The sequence below is a fragment of the Sabethes cyaneus genome, chromosome 2 (genome assembly GCF_943734655.1).
Source record: "Sabethes cyaneus chromosome 2, idSabCyanKW18_F2, whole genome shotgun sequence".
Classification (NCBI taxonomy): domain Eukaryota; kingdom Metazoa; phylum Arthropoda; class Insecta; order Diptera; family Culicidae; genus Sabethes; species Sabethes cyaneus.
Genome location: NC_071354.1, coordinates 35,157,574 through 35,175,466, shown reverse-complemented (window position 1 = coordinate 35,175,466; position 17,893 = coordinate 35,157,574). Strand labels below are relative to the sequence as shown.

The 17,893-nt window shown below is 41.0% G+C and overlaps 1 protein-coding gene across 1 annotated transcript in view; it reads right to left on the bottom strand.

The window, feature by feature from the left end:
* LOC128733471 (serine/threonine-protein kinase PAK mbt) overlaps positions 1-17,893 on the bottom strand; it is a 33,739-nt gene that overhangs the window by 4,160 nt on the left and 11,686 nt on the right. The gene's annotated exons all lie outside the window — the stretch shown is intronic.

Genomic DNA, 17,893 nt, shown 5'->3' with positions numbered 1-17,893 from the left:
ATGGTCCCTTCACTGGTACTCATTTGTCTCACTTTTCAATACAGGTATTAGTTCATTAACAGGTTACATAGTAACGTTAAACAAACTATTGGTTACCACGCAAAATAAAAACACGGGGCCACTGGCAAAAAAATGGAAACGCATGAAGAATGTTTTCCTGTATATCAACGGATTTTAGTCGGAACTGGGACATAAGCCGAGACGATTATTACCGTCCAGGTAGGATTTGATGTCTATGTAGCCAAAGGAATATCAGTTGGAACGGTAACCAACGCCGGTAAGCCGATCAACACATCGCAAATTTGGTTTCTTCGACAGCAACTTAAAGTTCTTCATCCCAGTACTACCGGCTAGACAGGAGCTACCGCGGTCCTTTAACAAGTTGCTGGCCAACCTACGTTGGTTAGCTCTCTGATTATATAGGAACATCATCCAAACTGCAACCGTTGGTCAAACGTTTCAGGTGCAGCAGGTTGCTCATAAAGTCTTACCACGGTTAGCGCAACAAACGGAAATGTGACACAATCCGGAACGATTGCTGCCGTCCAGATAGGACCGGCATGGCAAAGCCCCCAATATCAAGCATGTTGGCCAATTTATCAAGCATGAAAGGAATGATTACAACTAGGCAGGTGATCGAGAACATGAACGAAGGAGACTGACGCAACAATTTTTTGCATTCATTATTTCCGACGAATGGAGGAAGGACCTCTAACTATGCAAAATTTATCCGAAATACTATAAAAGACTACGTAAACTCAGATACAGCTAGCTTAGCTTGGTAGTGACGATCAGTAAAGCAGAGTCGTCACTTTAAAACCAGCTATCTTCATTGGTCCATCAGAACTAGATCCGGATGCACCTTTTGCTAACAGAACTTGATCCGAATCTTTGGTCATGAATGAACAATGTTTTCTGTTACGATCTGTATGCTCGGAAATAACCCAGCTTTTTAGCTCGTCTCCAAGCCGAGCTAGCACGGGCCGAACACCTTCCAGATATCCAGATTGCCACGTAAAATGTAAGACATTAGCTATTGATGGTCGAGTGTCAGCACCACCAGTGCTACCTGAGACTTTAGACTCACCCTAATAAAAGGAAGTTTCAATGGAGCTACGGCAATACACTCAAGCCGCTTTTTACGTGAAGGTTACGTCCCGCGTAAATCAAGACCGCGTAAAACAACCGCGTAAATTCCGAAATTCGCGTAAAAAAACGACTTCAGTGTACATTTAGTTAGCGGTAACGGTAAGCCTAACCAGCTCAGATTACGGATCGCGCCCACACAGTCCATAGCCAGAGGATAAATCATATTATTTCCTTCCCACAACAAAACGACACTTTACTGACAATTTCTGAACAATTTAGAGCAGATGCATTCAAGAAAGAAACTATGCGAGTATGTGGCAGAAAAACGCTATCCTGCTCCTGCCGACCGGTGTTCAAGTTAAACAAATAATAATGTTACATCCAATCTCCATCATTGCATGAGTTCCTTTCGTATAAACGGCAATTGCAAATAACTGCGAGCTAGTTTCTCCAGTCGATCAAGTCGATGTGGGTTCAGCACGATCCGTCGTGGTATCTTCTGAAAGTAATTCGGTACACGCAATGTCGTAGCCGTTTTGATGACTTGCGAGTCATCTTTTCGCAACAAACGATAATCCTGCCAGGTTTCGATGCTGTTGTCAAAGTTATTCTTGCTATTGCCGCCGCTAGTTCCGGGTTCCGGCAGCGCTGCCACCCGATGAGCTGCCAGCTCCAGCCGACAGTACTGGGAATCTTTACTATCGACTTTCAGAACGCGACCTATGGAGTTCGATCGAACGTCTCCCATGAAAATTACATCCTTTAGCAACCACTATTCTTCATCCTTCTTGGGGAATCCTCCTTTGGGACTAACCGAGTGGCGGTTATGTAACTCAGATCCACGTTTTAAAGTCTCACTAAAGTGTATCCTGACACATTGTGGCCAAATTTCTTCGGATTATGATCCACGTCGCTGTGACTGAAAGTTGACGATGGCAGAAATTATTTAGCTGTGACTTATCATTTCGTAAACAATTGCTTATTTGGGGTAAAGAAAAAAACATGTAAGTAACCGGGTTGCTGAGTTGGATGCACGAGTGAATTTCCTATTTTGCAGTACGAGTAAAAAGGATAGATAGTAATTGAGAGCCGTGAGATACGTGAGATATGCGAGGGACGAGATTCACTCACTTCAAATGAAACTGGTCCCTGAGATTTTATGCTTTTTGTTCTACGCGTGGTGTCTGTATAGTTTGTGGCAAAACTGCAGAATCATACGATATTCAGTGATATTAGCGATCATCTTCCTGTTATTTCGTCTATTTTACTGAGTAATGAGAAAAGGCAACAAGAACTAAAAATCAATATAGTCGACCGTGTCAAATTACACCATGAATTTTCAATGTTTTTAAATGATTTTTGTATTAGTGATGATATTGATGCTACACTAAATAGTCTAATCACAACTTACAACAATCTTTTATCCGCATGCACTAAAACCACAAACTATACAGACACCACGCGTAGAACAAAAAGCATAAAATCTCAGGGACCAGTTTCATTTGAAGTGAGTGAATCTCGTCCCTCGCATATCTCACGTATCTCACGGCTCTCAATTACTATCTATCCCTTTTACTCGTACTGCAAAATAGGAAATTCACTCGTGCATCCAACTCAGCAACCCGGTTACTTACATGTTTTTTTCTTTACCCCAAATAAGCAATTGTTTACGAAATGATAAGTCACAGCTAAATAATTTCTGCCATCGTCAACTTTCAGTCACAGCGACGTGGATCATAATCCGAAGAAATTTGGCCACAATGTGTCAGGATACACTTTAGTGAGACTTTAAAACGTGGATCTGAGTTACATAACCGCCACTCGGTTAGTCCCAAAGGAGGATTCCCCAAGAAGGATGAAGAATAGTGGTTGCTAAAGGATGTAATTTTCATGGGAGACGTTCGATCGAACTCCATAGGTCGCGTTCTGAAAGTCGATAGTAAAGATTCCCAGTACTGTCGGCTGGAGCTGGCAGCTCATCGGGTGGCAGCGCTGCCGGAACCCGGAACTAGCGGCGGCAATAGCAAGAATAACTTTGACAACAGCATCGAAACCTGGCAGGATTATCGTTTGTTGCGAAAAGATGACTCGCAAGTCATCAAAACGGCTACGACATTGCGTGTACCGAATTACTTTCAGAAGATACCACGACGGATCGTGCTGAACCCACATCGACTTGATCGACTGGAGAAACTAGCTCGCAGTTATTTGCAATTGCCGTTTATACGAAAGGAACTCATCCAATGATGGAGATTGGATGTAACATTATTATTTGTTTAACTTGAACACCGGTCGGCAGGAGCAGGATAGCGTTTTTCTGCCACATACTCGCATAGTTTCTTTCTTGAATGCATCTGCTCTAAATTGTTCAGAAATTGTCAGTAAAGTGTCGTTTTGTTGTGGGAAGGAAATAATATGATTTATCCTCTGGCTATGGACTGTGTGGGCGCGATCCGTAATCTGAGCTGGTTAGGCTTACCGTTACCGCTAACTAAATGTACACTGAAGTCGTTTTTTTACGCGAATTTCGGAATTTACGCGGTTGTTTTACGCGGTCTTGATTTACGCGGGACGTAACCTTCACGTAAAAAGCGGCTTGAGTGTATTGCCGTAGCTCCATTGAAACTTCCTTTTATTAGGGTGAGTCTAAAGTCTCAGGTAGCACTGGTGGTGCTGACACTCGACCATCAATAGCTAATGTCTTACATTTTACGTGGCAATCTGGATATCTGGAAGGTGTTCGGCCCGTGCTAGCTCGGCTTGGAGACGAGCTAAAAAGCTGGGTTATTTCCGAGCATACAGATCGTAACAGAAAACATTGTTCATTCATGACCAAAGATTCGGATCAAGTTCTGTTAGCAAAAGGTGCATCCGGATCTAGTTCTGATGGACCAATGAAGATAGCTGGTTTTAAAGTGACGACTCTGCTTTACTGATCGTCACTACCAAGCTAAGCTAGCTGTATCTGAGTTTACGTAGTCTTTTATAGTATTTCGGATAAATTTTGCATAGTTAGAGGTCCTTCCTCCATTCGTCGGAAATAATGAATGCAAAAAATTGTTGCGTCAGTCTCCTTCGTTCATGTTCTCGATCACCTGCCTAGTTGTAATCATTCCTTTCATGCTTGATAAATTGGCCAACATGCTTGATATTGGGGGCTTTGCCATGCCGGTCCTATCTGGACGGCAGCAATCGTTCCGGATTGTGTCACATTTCCGTTTGTTGCGCTAACCGTGGTAAGACTTTATGAGCAACCTGCTGCACCTGAAACGTTTGACCAACGGTTGCAGTTTGGATGATGTTCCTATATAATCAGAGAGCTAACCAACGTAGGTTGGCCAGCAACTTGTTAAAGGACCGCGGTAGCTCCTGTCTAGCCGGTAGTACTGGGATGAAGAACTTTAAGTTGCTGTCGAAGAAACCAAATTTGCGATGTGTTGATCGGCTTACCGGCGTTGGTTACCGTTCCAACTGATATTCCTTTGGCTACATAGACATCAAATCCTACCTGGACGGTAATAATCGTCTCGGCTTATGTCCCAGTTCCGACTAAAATCCGTTGATATACAGGAAAACATTCTTCATGCGTTTCCATTTTTTTGCCAGTGGCCCCGTGTTTTTATTTTGCGTGGTAACCAATAGTTTGTTTAACGTTACTATGTAACCTGTTAATGAACTAATACCTGTATTGAAAAGTGAGACAAATGAGTACCAGTGAAGGGACCATGAGTGACTTTCTCACGTCCCTTCTGGTACCTGGAAAAATCGTTCGCGTGTTGTCTGTATAGTTTGTGCTAAAACTTTCACCAAAACTGTTAGATTAAAAGGGGAGCACTGTCCTTGGATGACGTACAGCCTTTGGAAATTGATTCAAATAAAAAATAATTGCTTTGAACAAGTCACAAGTAATCCCAATGACACGCGCCTTAAGGAAATGCTTACTCATGTTACGAAAAAGCTTAAAGCTGCTAAGAAACGGTGTAAAAGAGAATATCACGAAAACATACTTGAAAGTTCTAATCATTCTAATGTTTGGAAAAAGTTGAACGAAATTTTTGGACGTTCAAAAACTAGTGACCAAATAAAATTGCGAATTGACGGAAAAGTCTTAGACTCTGATCGCGAAGTTGCTGAAGTGTTTAATAACTATTTTGGTACTATTGGAAATAACCTGGCCGGTAAACTCCCAAAGTCTAGCTTCGATTGTTTGAAACCTTTAAAGTGTGTTAGTAACTCTATCTTTCTGAGACCCGCTAGCGTGACCGAAGTCACAATTCTGATAAATCAACTTGATGTGATAAAAAGTAGAGGGCATGATAGTCTACCAGCAAAGCACATCTACCAGCAGATAAAGCACAGAAATGCAGTGCAGAATACTGCATACACCCGGGCAACATTACAATAGATCAATAATGTTGTGGTCAAAGTGATAAGCCCATACAAAAAAAAATCTACCAGCAGACTTGATAAAAGCCAACGTACGTCCATTTTCCGAGATAATCGCGAAGCTCTTCAACAGAATAATAGAAACCGGGGCTTATCCCGACGTCTTTAAAATTGCAAAAGTCTCGCCTGTATTTAAATTTGGCGATACTTCTAATCCCTCTAACTATCGCACTATTTCAACATTATCAGTTTTGAACAAAATCATGGAAAAACTGTTAACAAACCGGCTTGTAAACATTTTCTGTGCTAATAATGTTCTGTACAAGTTTCAATATGGTTTCTGGGAAGGATGTGGAACATCAACCGCCATTATAGAACTTGTTGATAAGTTGATAGAAGAAATTGACGACAAAAAAATCGTAGGTGGTTTATTTATCTTAAAAAAGCATTTGACACCATAAATCATGAAATTCTATTAAAAAACTTGAGCGATATGGAGTTAGAGGAGTCGCTAATGACTTGATGAAAAACTATCTAACAAACCGGAAACAATTTGTTGCTATTAACGGTGTTCATAGCACTTTACGATCGATTGACATTGGAGTTCCGCAAGGTAGTAACATAGGTCCTCTATTGTTTTTGGTCTTCATTAATGATATTGGAAACTTACAACTTCAAGGCATACCTAAACTGTTTGCGGACGATACGGCATTGTTTTACCCTCGCGCTAATGTTCAGTCCATAGTAAAAGACATAGAATCGGATTTATCAACTCTTATTGAATTTTTTAATGGTAATCAACTCTCGTTAAACCTATCGAAAACAAAATACATGCTTTTTCACTCGTCGTGAAAAAAAATCTGTCAACATCCTGATCCGCTCGTCGGCAATTTGAGTATTGAAAAAGTTGTGTCTTTTAAGTATTTAGGACTGCATTCAGACTCTTGTCTTTCCTGAGGCACTCATATTAAACATGTTTCCAGCAAAGTTTCGTCGCTATGTGGGCTTATGAAAAGAGTACGCTGCTTCGTGCCGCATAAATCACTACTAAAATTTTATTATGCGTGTATCCACTCTATATTTCAGTATTTAGTCATTGTCTGGGGTCACGCTGCTAAATCAAAACTTAAAAAGATTCAAACCTTGCAAAACAGATCTATAAAAATAATTTTCAATTTACTGCATTTATTCTCGACGTATTCGCTGTATACATGCTTAGTTCATAAAATTATACCCATCTTAGGATTGCGCGAGTCTCAAACTATCATGTTTGTACATATTGCCTCACATGACCGAACTTTCCGTAGTAATATTATATTTACGACCAGGCGAAACTATCGCTATACTAGACATTCGAATGAGAATGACATTAAGAAGCAGACCATCTACCAACCAACAATATAATAAGGAATGTAAATGAGTATATTATTTAACGTGTCAACCATTTATACATGTAGGTTTTTTTCTGGCTTCTGCTAGTTTTTTTCCCTGCATCTCGATTATATAGTAGTTTAAGTAACTTATCTGTGCCACAAACGACTTCACTATAAAGCTATTTGCTTTTTTTTTGTTTTTTTTTTTGTTTTACAGTTTTACGTGAATCCCTTCGAAGGAACTAAGTTCCATTGGGATTTCACTTTGTTTTTTTGTTTAGCTAAATACTCCGCGTTGTTATTTTCTTATATTTTATTTTTTGTATGTGTCCACTACCAGGGGGGGTCTCATTCGGAGCTCTGTGGTGTGGGGGTCAGAGGAGGGTATTAAAAAAAAGGGAGAGTGGACGGAAGGTTCAGCTCGTCCCATCGACAAAATAGGACGATTGGCTAGATTGCTGTAAATACGTCGTCTATCCTCAAGAGCAAGAGAATTCGTACGGCAGTACCAATTAGGTTTTATGGGGGCTCGTGCTACTACAGATCAAATTTTTACTCTCCGAAATATACAAATTACAAATCCTCCAAAAATGTCGGGAGTTCAACGTGTTCACACATCATATTTTCGTGGATTTCAGGACAGCGTACGATATAGTCGAGCTCGAACAGCTTCGGCAGATAATGCACGAGTACGGTTTTCGCAACGGGCAATCTTGAGTTCTTTCGAATCGTGTAGTGGGCTGCGGCAAAGGGATGGAAGAATATGTATGTGATCCGGCGAGTGGGTGGTATTGAAACGAGAGGAACGATCTTCAGCAAGTGTAGCCACCTGGTAGCCTTCGCAGACGTCTTCGACATCATTTCTATACTACAAACCTTGAGACGTTAGAGGCCATCTACGCCAGACTAAAAACGTAGACTAGGAGAGTTTGGTTAGAAATCAATGCGTCTAAAATCAAATATATTTGGGGTATATTTGAGATCTGTGCTTACCGCTGACAAGAACGAGAAAGAATGATTCAATGGCGCATTCATGCTGGAAGTGGAGCCTACTTTCCCCTCTGCAGGACACCTCGATCAAGGAGCACATGCCGCCGCACAAAGCTGACGATGCACTAAACGCTAATCAAATCGGAAGCCTCCTACGACTTAAGACAGTTATTTTGTTTACGGAAGACATACGTGCACTTGCCGTATCTAAACGAAAGGTTTTGCGGCTATGACTGCCTCGCAAGGATGCCGGACGACTGTGCGGTTAAGTCCGTTCTCTTCTAGAACCCCACGGGCACCAGGACCAGATGAGCCCAATATGCTAAATGGCTCGACCAAGTTGAAACCGACTTGCGTGTGTTGAGATGCTCAACTCTTTCCAATTCCGTGATATTTTTGGGAGAATCGCTGAAGCCGAGACCTCTATAAGGTAAATACTACATCACCACTTACTTTCGATGTTTGCAAGCAACGGTAAAGTAAAGATAGTCATGACCAGCAATAATAACTTTCAGGCTAGATTCCAACTTTCACTGGACTAGTGTTATTCCCAAGCACTAGTGCTCAAGCGGTTGGAGAAGGAACTAGGGAATTATGGAAGGAACTACCATCGCCCGAAATAAGTAAATTCCCAATGTACCTACTGCTAATTGACTAATTGATTGATGTTAATAAAGAAAGATATACAATTGTAATGATAACTGTTAAAAACAAAAAACACACCATACATTCATGTTGCAAACAAAGCGTCTGAATTCAACGTGAAAACACGTAACCAACAGCCTAGCCTCAAAAACTAGTCTGTGCCAGCATTATTGTTTCTAGACATAGACATGAAATTATGCCATGAACAGGTGTTATCATGCCACGAAAAAAACAAAAACTTTTATTCATCTTCATTGTTTGTTCTCGCTATACAAACCATTCAACCGCTAGACTGCTCTATGCAGCAGGAGCTAGCGCATCACAAATCCAATTAGTATCCATTCAAGCAACTCATCAGAAAGCTTTCGCATTCCGAGTCGAATTCAAGTCACGTGCATTTAAAGCTGAACAGTCTGAATACCTACTGGCGGGCGACATATAAATACGTTGTTCACATTTGCAGCAGAAAAGACCTTTACGTTCCAACCACACCCATAAGAAATAAAATATGCAGAAAAATCTTTGTTGTATGTTACCTTTGTTAGAAAACCAATCCCGATTTTTACCATAGTATCCAAAGATTCGAATATTAAGTATAGCAACAGTCCACGAAACGAAACCAAAGCAAAAAACACAACTTTATCAGCTGCAAAACGTTCGGCGGAACCTGCTTCATCTTCATCGGGCTATTGTCGATCTGAAAAAATAGTCACCATCGATTGTTCCATAAGATATAGCAAAATGCTTCCAAATTCAATTGTATGTTCCTGTACGAGCTCAACCTACTGCAATTTGTTGAACCAGTCTTTTCCGCGTTGTATTAATTCCGGAATCATTCATCCAAAACGTGTCGCGTTACTTTCTTACAGAATACTCAATGCAGGGGTACTTTTCTCAGCCCAAAGCGTAATTAGGTAGAAACACTTAATAGCTACAATAGGTTTTAGCCGGCAAAATGAAGAAACAATGCCTTGTTTAGGCGTGTCCGTGTCTCGAGCTGATTGTCACCAAAGAAAACTATAACTGTTTAGTATTGTGCCACCCCCGGTTACAGTCAGACATAATGCGATAGTAGGTACTGGAATTATGGTAAATGTTACTACCGTAAGCATACTCCGTGACTATCATTTTTATGTGACATCATCAGAATCGTTGAAATAAACAAGCAGCGTTCTTCAACGTATTAAATTCACCAATTCAATTTTCAACTCTGCAAAAGTAGAAAGCACTGAAATGGGAAGTAAAAATCTCATACAAAAGAAATCATCACTGCACGGAGAGCGTGTTAAATAGTAGGTACAAGACTACAAGCGTCAAGGCTTTGATTTCCTACCTGGTAATGGTTTTAAATATCGTCTAAGGTTTTCTCATTTTCCATCGATAAAACTTTTAGAACAACGAAACGAAATGTACCGCGATGGTCGATGCCGACAGTTATGGGTACCGTAAAACGGGGATATTTGAAACACCAAGCAGTCACTTTTTCTTACAAATCGCAGTCGGATAGTGCTTTTCAAAATATTTTTGCAAAACGTTGATCAATATTTGACCTTAGTGAAAGTACACTGAAAGAAACACTGAATTTGGCGACTGGACTGGTAAGCTGATCGAAGAAATACTTGGAAACATGCATCATACCTAAATCGTTGTATGTTTTATTGCTATTCAAAGTGATTTTTTTTACTACAACGTACTGTTTCCGATGCATAAACCACTAAATTCGCTGTTAAACATCGATATAGTTGTCAATTCTGACTCCAGCAGTTGTGAATAAATGTTTTATGTTGCAGTAAATGCTTTGTTATTAATACCGGAAATAGGCCTATTGACTATTTTTTTACAGTTGACAGGTCTAGTAAGTACTGACTGCTGACTACAGTCGGAACATGCCTAGGATGTACAAACGAAAGTCAACCAATCGTTCATATGCGAATTTCGTCGTTGAGTCATTGAAATTGGCAGCCGTAAAAACTAAAAAGAAAGGGTTTTTATTGAGAGAAGCAGCTGAAATCTACAATATTTTTACCTTAACCATAAAAGCATTACGAAACTTATACAGAACTATTGGAATTTACTCGTCGAACCGTTTTTGTGTGCTATAAAGATTTCAAGTTACGTAACGTTTTTGTAAGAGCCATAAAAAGCTCTTCGTTGAATAGAAACTCGAAACAAACCAACTGCGTTCACGGGAGAAGTTTTGTAATTGGAAATTGTGGTGCCCACCGTCAAACTTTGAAGACGGACTATTCTGAACGTATCGCTTAAAATATCCCCCAAAGGCTCATATTCATATATCGACAGAGGAGAAAACCATTCTCTAAATATTTTAGTTTGTTGTCTATCACACGCGATCAATCAAAGTGAGCTGAGATCTATTTAAAGCATGGACGTGGCGACGGGGGGGTTCAACCCAACCCCCCCCCCGAACGAAAATTTGTTCTACACGTTGAAGCTTGAAATTTCTGCTACCAATTGCTTAGAGCACAGGAAAATTTACGGAATTAGTTGTACGATTCTCGTTGTCGTCGTCAGTAGCATAAACCTCGTGCTGATTCAACTAGTCGACTGCATGCAAGTCAATCTTGGGTTACTCGTCGCCGATTTTCCAGGCGTTTCAGAAGGCGCAAAACGCAAGACCAAGATGAGTCATTTCGCACGTAGAGCCCCTCTTTTCTGGGTGCGCTTGGGGTTGTTAAATAGAAACTTATTCCTTATGACTGTCCGGTCCACCGTAGTTTACCGTTACCAGATGTCCGATAGTAATCTCCCCAAGTTGTGTCTGCAGCTCGTGATTCATATACACGCAAATTTCGTTTCACGTCCACTATTGTGGGACGTAAGAACAATCGGTCGAAAAAAGGGTGGACGTTAATTCAAATTTAAAAGAAATTCTAGTGTACCTACGCCGCTCTTCGCTTCCAGCTTTTGCTCCGCTAAATATCGTCCGCAAGTGCGGGCTGTCCGCTCTGAGTATCTTCAAATCCACAAAAACTGCCGGTCTAATAAGCGCTATGTACTTTGTCAGCATCGTACGGTGGCTATCGTTTGCTAGCGGATGGAAGCGTTTTGCGAAGGGCAAAGCCGCAGGATCTCCTTATTTGTGTTAACCGCGGCCACCAGCGATTCCAACGATTACCGTCCACGAAAAGAGCATGTTCGTCTTTTTAAGCCTCTACCAATTATGTATTTAGTTTGCGACGCATTTACTTTTAGCTCAATCCTACTAGTCTCCGCTTTCAGTCTAGCGCAGATGGCCTCCGCCGTTGCGAAGTTTCGGCCTACAATATCAAAGTCATCTGCGTAGCGAAGAAGTTTGATACCTTCACTGAAAATTGAGTCTCTCGTTTCGATTTTGCTCGCCGGATCATCTTCTCAAAGACGATGTTGAAAAGCATGCAGGTTAAGCTGTCAACTTGTCTCGACTTTTGCCGCGCTTGGAAGGGACTCGATCCTATTGACACTAATAGTCTCTCCCAGCCAAGATTTGAATATACGGCGTACCACGATGTCAACTGGGAGGTGCAATTTCAACATTTACCTTCTTTCATATTAATTTGTTTTTTTTTAAGTCAAATGAAGAACCCGGAGTATAAACCAAAAAAGCTTATGATGATTTCCTGAATAAACCTCTTAAGGTTAGGCTATGTAACCCCCCCTAAGAAAAATTTCTGGCTGTGCCCCTGATTTAAATGCTTTTTGCCATTAAGAAGTCTTACCAGCCAAATACCCTACGTTTATGTCGACTAATCGTCTTAATTTCCGTCGTTCATAAATGAAAATGACTCACGCAAGGCATTGTCGTTATTCTACAGCCAGGAAAACTTGCCTGACCTGCGGAAATTTTGCAGAATAACATGTGTCATGTGTCACTTTATAGCGATTACAGAAAAGAAGACAGATTTACGGATATGAAATGGGGAAGGCATTTAGGAAAAATCCCAAGATCCCACTTAGCGCCTCCACGTGGTCATACCTGGTAATACTTCAATTTGTATGGTTGAGAAGCCAAGCTAGGAGGCGCGGGTCGTGTGGTTTTCAGTTCCTAACCTTACAACTAACTGTAGTTTTAGGCAACCAATAAACCACATGACTTTATTTTCAAGTGTTATATTATTTAAAATAATATTTTTGGTAGACTAATCCATTTTCACAGAACAAAATAAGGCGCTATATCCATGGCCACTTGCAACCTGGCTTCTGGTCTAAATACCATTGGTTCATCCCCGAGGGTCCGGAGCATCACTTAACCTTTATTAGCAAAGATACTCCCAACGACTGAAAATAAATCAATATCTATATCAACCACTCAGTAATAAATTCGAGTATTTCTGGGTATGGCCGCGTGGTGGCGCTTAGTAGAAGCTTGGGAGGGCTTGGGAGCTACGTTTGACGCTTCTTCCTAGTTGCCTTCCTCATTTCATACCCAAGGAAGGCCAGAGCATTAATTTCCCAAAAACTTCACTACAAAGAAAAAATCATCTAAAACAGCTAAACATCTGGGGCGAATCTTAGATGCTAAAGTAACTTGGCACGCACACTCAGTATTCAACAATTAGAGAGGCACTGTAAGCTGTAAACGAAGGCAATGGCAGAAGAAAGCAAGGGTGTTTAATAGTATCCCTAAAATGAAAAAGGACGTGAAGGGGAAAAAGCATAAGTTAGATAAGGGGCCTAATATTTTTTTTCCTTTTTCTCGGGTTATCCAACTGGTCGCTTAATAGCGTATAAAACTCTGCGCTGGGCCCTTTTGTGATGTCAACAAAGTGTCAGGGACCTCAAACATCAGTTCTACCTGACGAGACAGGCACTGTCGCCCACTAAAACACAGGTAGAGCCCCAAGCATAGCCGTCACGCCTATACCCGCAGGCGGAGGCGTTTCGGCCCTGCGCGGACTCCACGAACTGACTCTAAGATCTCTCTGCCAAAGGCCGGAATGTCATATTTTAAATATAATGATGATGATGATAATGATGATGATGACGATCATGATGATAATGATGATGATGAGAAGAAAAATAATAGATCGAATTTGTAAATGTGCTTTGGACTTTTTGTACCACTCGAGTTGCAATATGTGGTATAGTGAAGAAGTGGAGGATTCGTCAGCCCCGCCTGACACCGGTCTTCAACCGCGCGCCCGCTTTCAGTTTTCCAACACAAACAACCACAAATGAACCAATAGGTAAGACAAATTTCGGAGCATTAGTGGTTATCAACTTATCAGGGCAAATTTAATCTTTCATCCCCTTAGCATTCACAGTGCATTCCCATGATACAAAGTAAATTGAGCGCAGCACAAGCTGGACGTTCGCGGTAGTCGACAGAAGCTTCAAAATATAGAGACTCGCCCCGCCTTCCAACCCTCGAGACCAAAGTGCTGTAAAGCTCTGAGCTTAAACGTCTCTTTAAGACTCGATCCCTTCCCATCGACAGAGCCCGCGGGCGGCTATCAGAGCTCAGGACAGCCACGGGGCCAGTGCAAAAATCCTACTCTATCTAGCAGCACCGCCTAGCCGAAACTCGAACACGCGACACGAATTGACCTAATTTTCCCATCTGCTACCAAAGAAGTGCTATTACCCGTAATCATTACAGAGTGGTCCTTCGGCATCCAATCGGATCTGGTATCCCGCTTAGATCCCCTTACTAACCCTAAGCCCCCGACCAACTCAATCAATCCATTTTTCGGAGATATTTGTGACAGTTGTGATAAATAGGGATGAATCCCAGAAAACTTCATCTATTGTCAGAGATCCTCATACTGGCCTTATTCTTAAACGGAATAAAAGCACTTTCTGAACAACGCAACAATTACATTTGGTAAATTTTTACCCCGAGTCCCACTTGAAATCACAAAAGTATTTTGATATACACCCACATTCAGAAGTAAACGTGACCGCTGTTCATTTACTGATTAGTTAAAAAGCCCTACACCACGACAAGGTTCAGTTTCATCGTAGGGAAGTAGGGCCTAATATGTTACCTTTTACCAAACTAGGAGATCAACGGGTTGAAGCTACCGGACGATTGGATGCAAGGAGTGGTCTGTCCCGTCGTGATCGACTCGACTGCTGTAACTATCGCGGCATAACGCTGGTAAACGCCGCCTTCAAGGTACTCTTCCAGATCCTGTTACGTCAGCTGTCACCGATAGCACAGGGTTTCCCAAGGAATAACCAGGTGAGCTTCATGGGGGCTCGTGCAACTGCGGACCCGATTTTAATCACCCGACAGATCTACAACGTGCCCATGCACCATATCTTTATTGATTTCGAAACAGCATACGATACAATCGCCCAGTTAGCTTCGAGGTACGATGTCATTCTAACAAGCCAAATGTCGTATGTTCGAATCTCGGCAAGGCGGTGTTGCTAGATAGAGTCAGTAGGATTTTAGCCCTAGCCCCGTGACTGTCCTGTACTCTAACAACCGGCCGCGAAGTCTATCGATAAAGAAGGGTCAAATCTTAGAAACACGTTCGCACCCAAGGCTTTGCTTTTTACGATCGATTACAATTTACAGTCGATCGAGACCAGCTATGGCAGACAATGCACGAACACGGTTTTCTGGTTAAACTGGACTGAACTGGAAGGGTCGAGTCTCAACATGAAAGATATCAAGATTTTGGCCGGTTCTAATGACAGGACTCTGTGGGGATAAGGATCCGCAATCCACAATATGTTGTTATCCGGGCCTAGGTTAACCTTAGGAAGTTGACCACTTCACTCTCCCTAAGCACCACACTACTTCAAACAAGTACCCTGTTGGACTCTCCCATTGATTGATGTTATTGTTTTTGTCTATTTTAAAGATTTCATTTTTTAAGTAATCTTCTTCAATTACTTCTGTCGTTGCAATTATTTATATTCTTTGGGTTATAAGTCATAGTTGTATGCTCGCTGGTATTTGGTATTTTCCCCCTACAGTCTTATACCAATATAATCGATTACTAATTCTTATTTAGTGTACTAGATAATTGATAGTAATTACGAAAATTAAGATGAAAATTACAACTTTTTTATAAATCTAATATATTGCTAATGGTACTATCATAAACAACCATAATTTATTAGTTTACATTGAAAAATACTATGCACATGCGAGATTTAATATGCGTTAATATGCACAGATATAGCGCCCTGTACGCTTACACAAGTTTGAAGCGTGATAGATAAAAACGGGGCACCCCTTAATAGCTCAAACTAATGAGTGCAGTGGGTTCAGCCCCACTACAAAAGAAAAAAGCAATGAGATATTGTTATCTAATATATTAGATTAGAGTAAAATTTAATATAGCGCCTGTAAAACTTTGAGGCTGAAAAGGTTAAACATTAGCTGTAATTGTTTGCTTGCTATTAACTGCGAAAGCGAAGCAGTATGAGCTGCTGATAGTCATGTTTCAACAAGCAATCAAACAGTATTTACTGTTAAATAGTAATTAAAATTAAATAGCAATTACCGTTTAATAGTGCAAACAAATTGACACTAAAATATGGCAAAACATGATTAGAAGCAAAAAAGTGTTTGCGCATAGAGAGCGACAGAGCGGAGAAACCAGCCTCCAGAAAAAGGAATAGACGTGAATCTGTTTTTAATTTCTTTGCTTAATAATTTGTTTACCGTCGATTGCCTAACCGGTAAGTTCGAGGTTACGGTTGTATGTACTGTAATAAGGATTATTATTTCGACCATTTTTTGCAATTGTTAATGTGCTTCTGCCAAATTGTAAAAAAATACTTCAAAAACCTACAGCCTGCATAATCTGTTATTATGGCGTTAACTTGATGTGTGTCGCATTTTTTCCAACATAAACTTTTAACTCTAAGTGAATTAGTTGATTTTGCTATCACCCTACCGTACAACTTTGTAAAAATAAGAACTATCTAACCGTGGCTCGATCACCGTTAGCTATAGTATACATTAAATACATACCGATCTAACAATGTACCAATCAAAGCTATTTAAACCTTGAACCTCACAGACCGCGTAGGTATAATTTATCGAACCCAGCTACCACAGTAGAACGTTCCGATAATGTTTTATTGCGTGTAGGTACATTCTCTCTGGACTCCGAAGTCCAATAAAGAGAGGTAAACAAACAGTTCGAGGTGCACATAAGTGAAAGTGCACTGTAGTCGCTAGTGTCTCTCTACAACCACAAAACCTGGTCGACAGACTGACTGGCTAGAGCAATAAACATGCGCTTGATAATATCTGCTCCGCTGCAACCCTATGTTTATTATTCATACCATCAGGTGCATGGCCCATTGCCTGCAGTGTGGGAAAGGGGGTCTGTCTGTCTCTTCTCCAGTAGCATTTTGTTTAACCACCAATATGTAAAATCAATCAAGCGGACATTCGGGCACGTACGTTAATGCGGTGGGGGAGTTATAATAATAAATAAAGCCAAACAAGTGAAAAACAGACCTGAATCGGAAATGAATAAAACCAAAACGTTGCGGCTTCGTATATTTTAAATAGAAAGTAGAAAAGCAAACAATTATACTCCTTTCGGTAAATTAGATATTTGTACCATTCTAAAAATGACCAGTAACATGAATTTTGGTCTTCGCTTTTCTATTTTCATTGAAGGTGTTATTCCCTTCTGGGTTATTCGTCTGAAACAATCTAAAATGATCCTGATTCAGATTTGTCGTACATTGTTAACTAATAGGCTTACATAAGCATGAAACAATTAATCTCAACAAGGTATTTTCTGAGTCCGCCAAACAGTCTCATATATCTACATATAACTGGTCACATATGACCCACATCGCTTCATGAATGAATTCATACAGGTGCATGTCGCTTCGGCCGTGTTTAATCAATACTTTGAGGTGACTTAAACACTACCCTATAGCAGGCAGCAGCAGGCCCCTTGTAAACAGGTTTAGGTTTATCTGAAGCAATACCGTGCTCCCTTAGATAACAGCTTGTCTATCTTGGATGTACATTCATAGCAACTGGACGACGGCATTAGGCGAACTAAGTTACTTGGCGGCGTCATCGTAATGCAGGAAACAGGAAGTTGATATTTAAATTGTGCCTTTCCTTTTTTCTATGTCACTCGTAGATACCTACTACGGTCGCAGTTGCCCAGCCCGTCCTTTAATCTCGGTGGCAGGGTAGACAGCTTTTTTCTAGTTTACAGCTATCTGCTGTTTTTTTATGTTGCTTTTCAGCTTAACTTCCATTCGTGATGCTTTGTTATTTTTGTACCTACTTCCACCGATGTACTTGCACCGTGTCCCTTCCTACAAGGTTGGCTACGGTACACTGTACAGCCCCGTACGGAAAACAGAGAAGCTTCCACCAAACCATAGCCATAGCCACTTGTATTGAGATCACTACAAGGTGCCTAGCATACATGCCGACGCGTGACGTCTCCCAGCCGAAGGGGAAGTAGTAA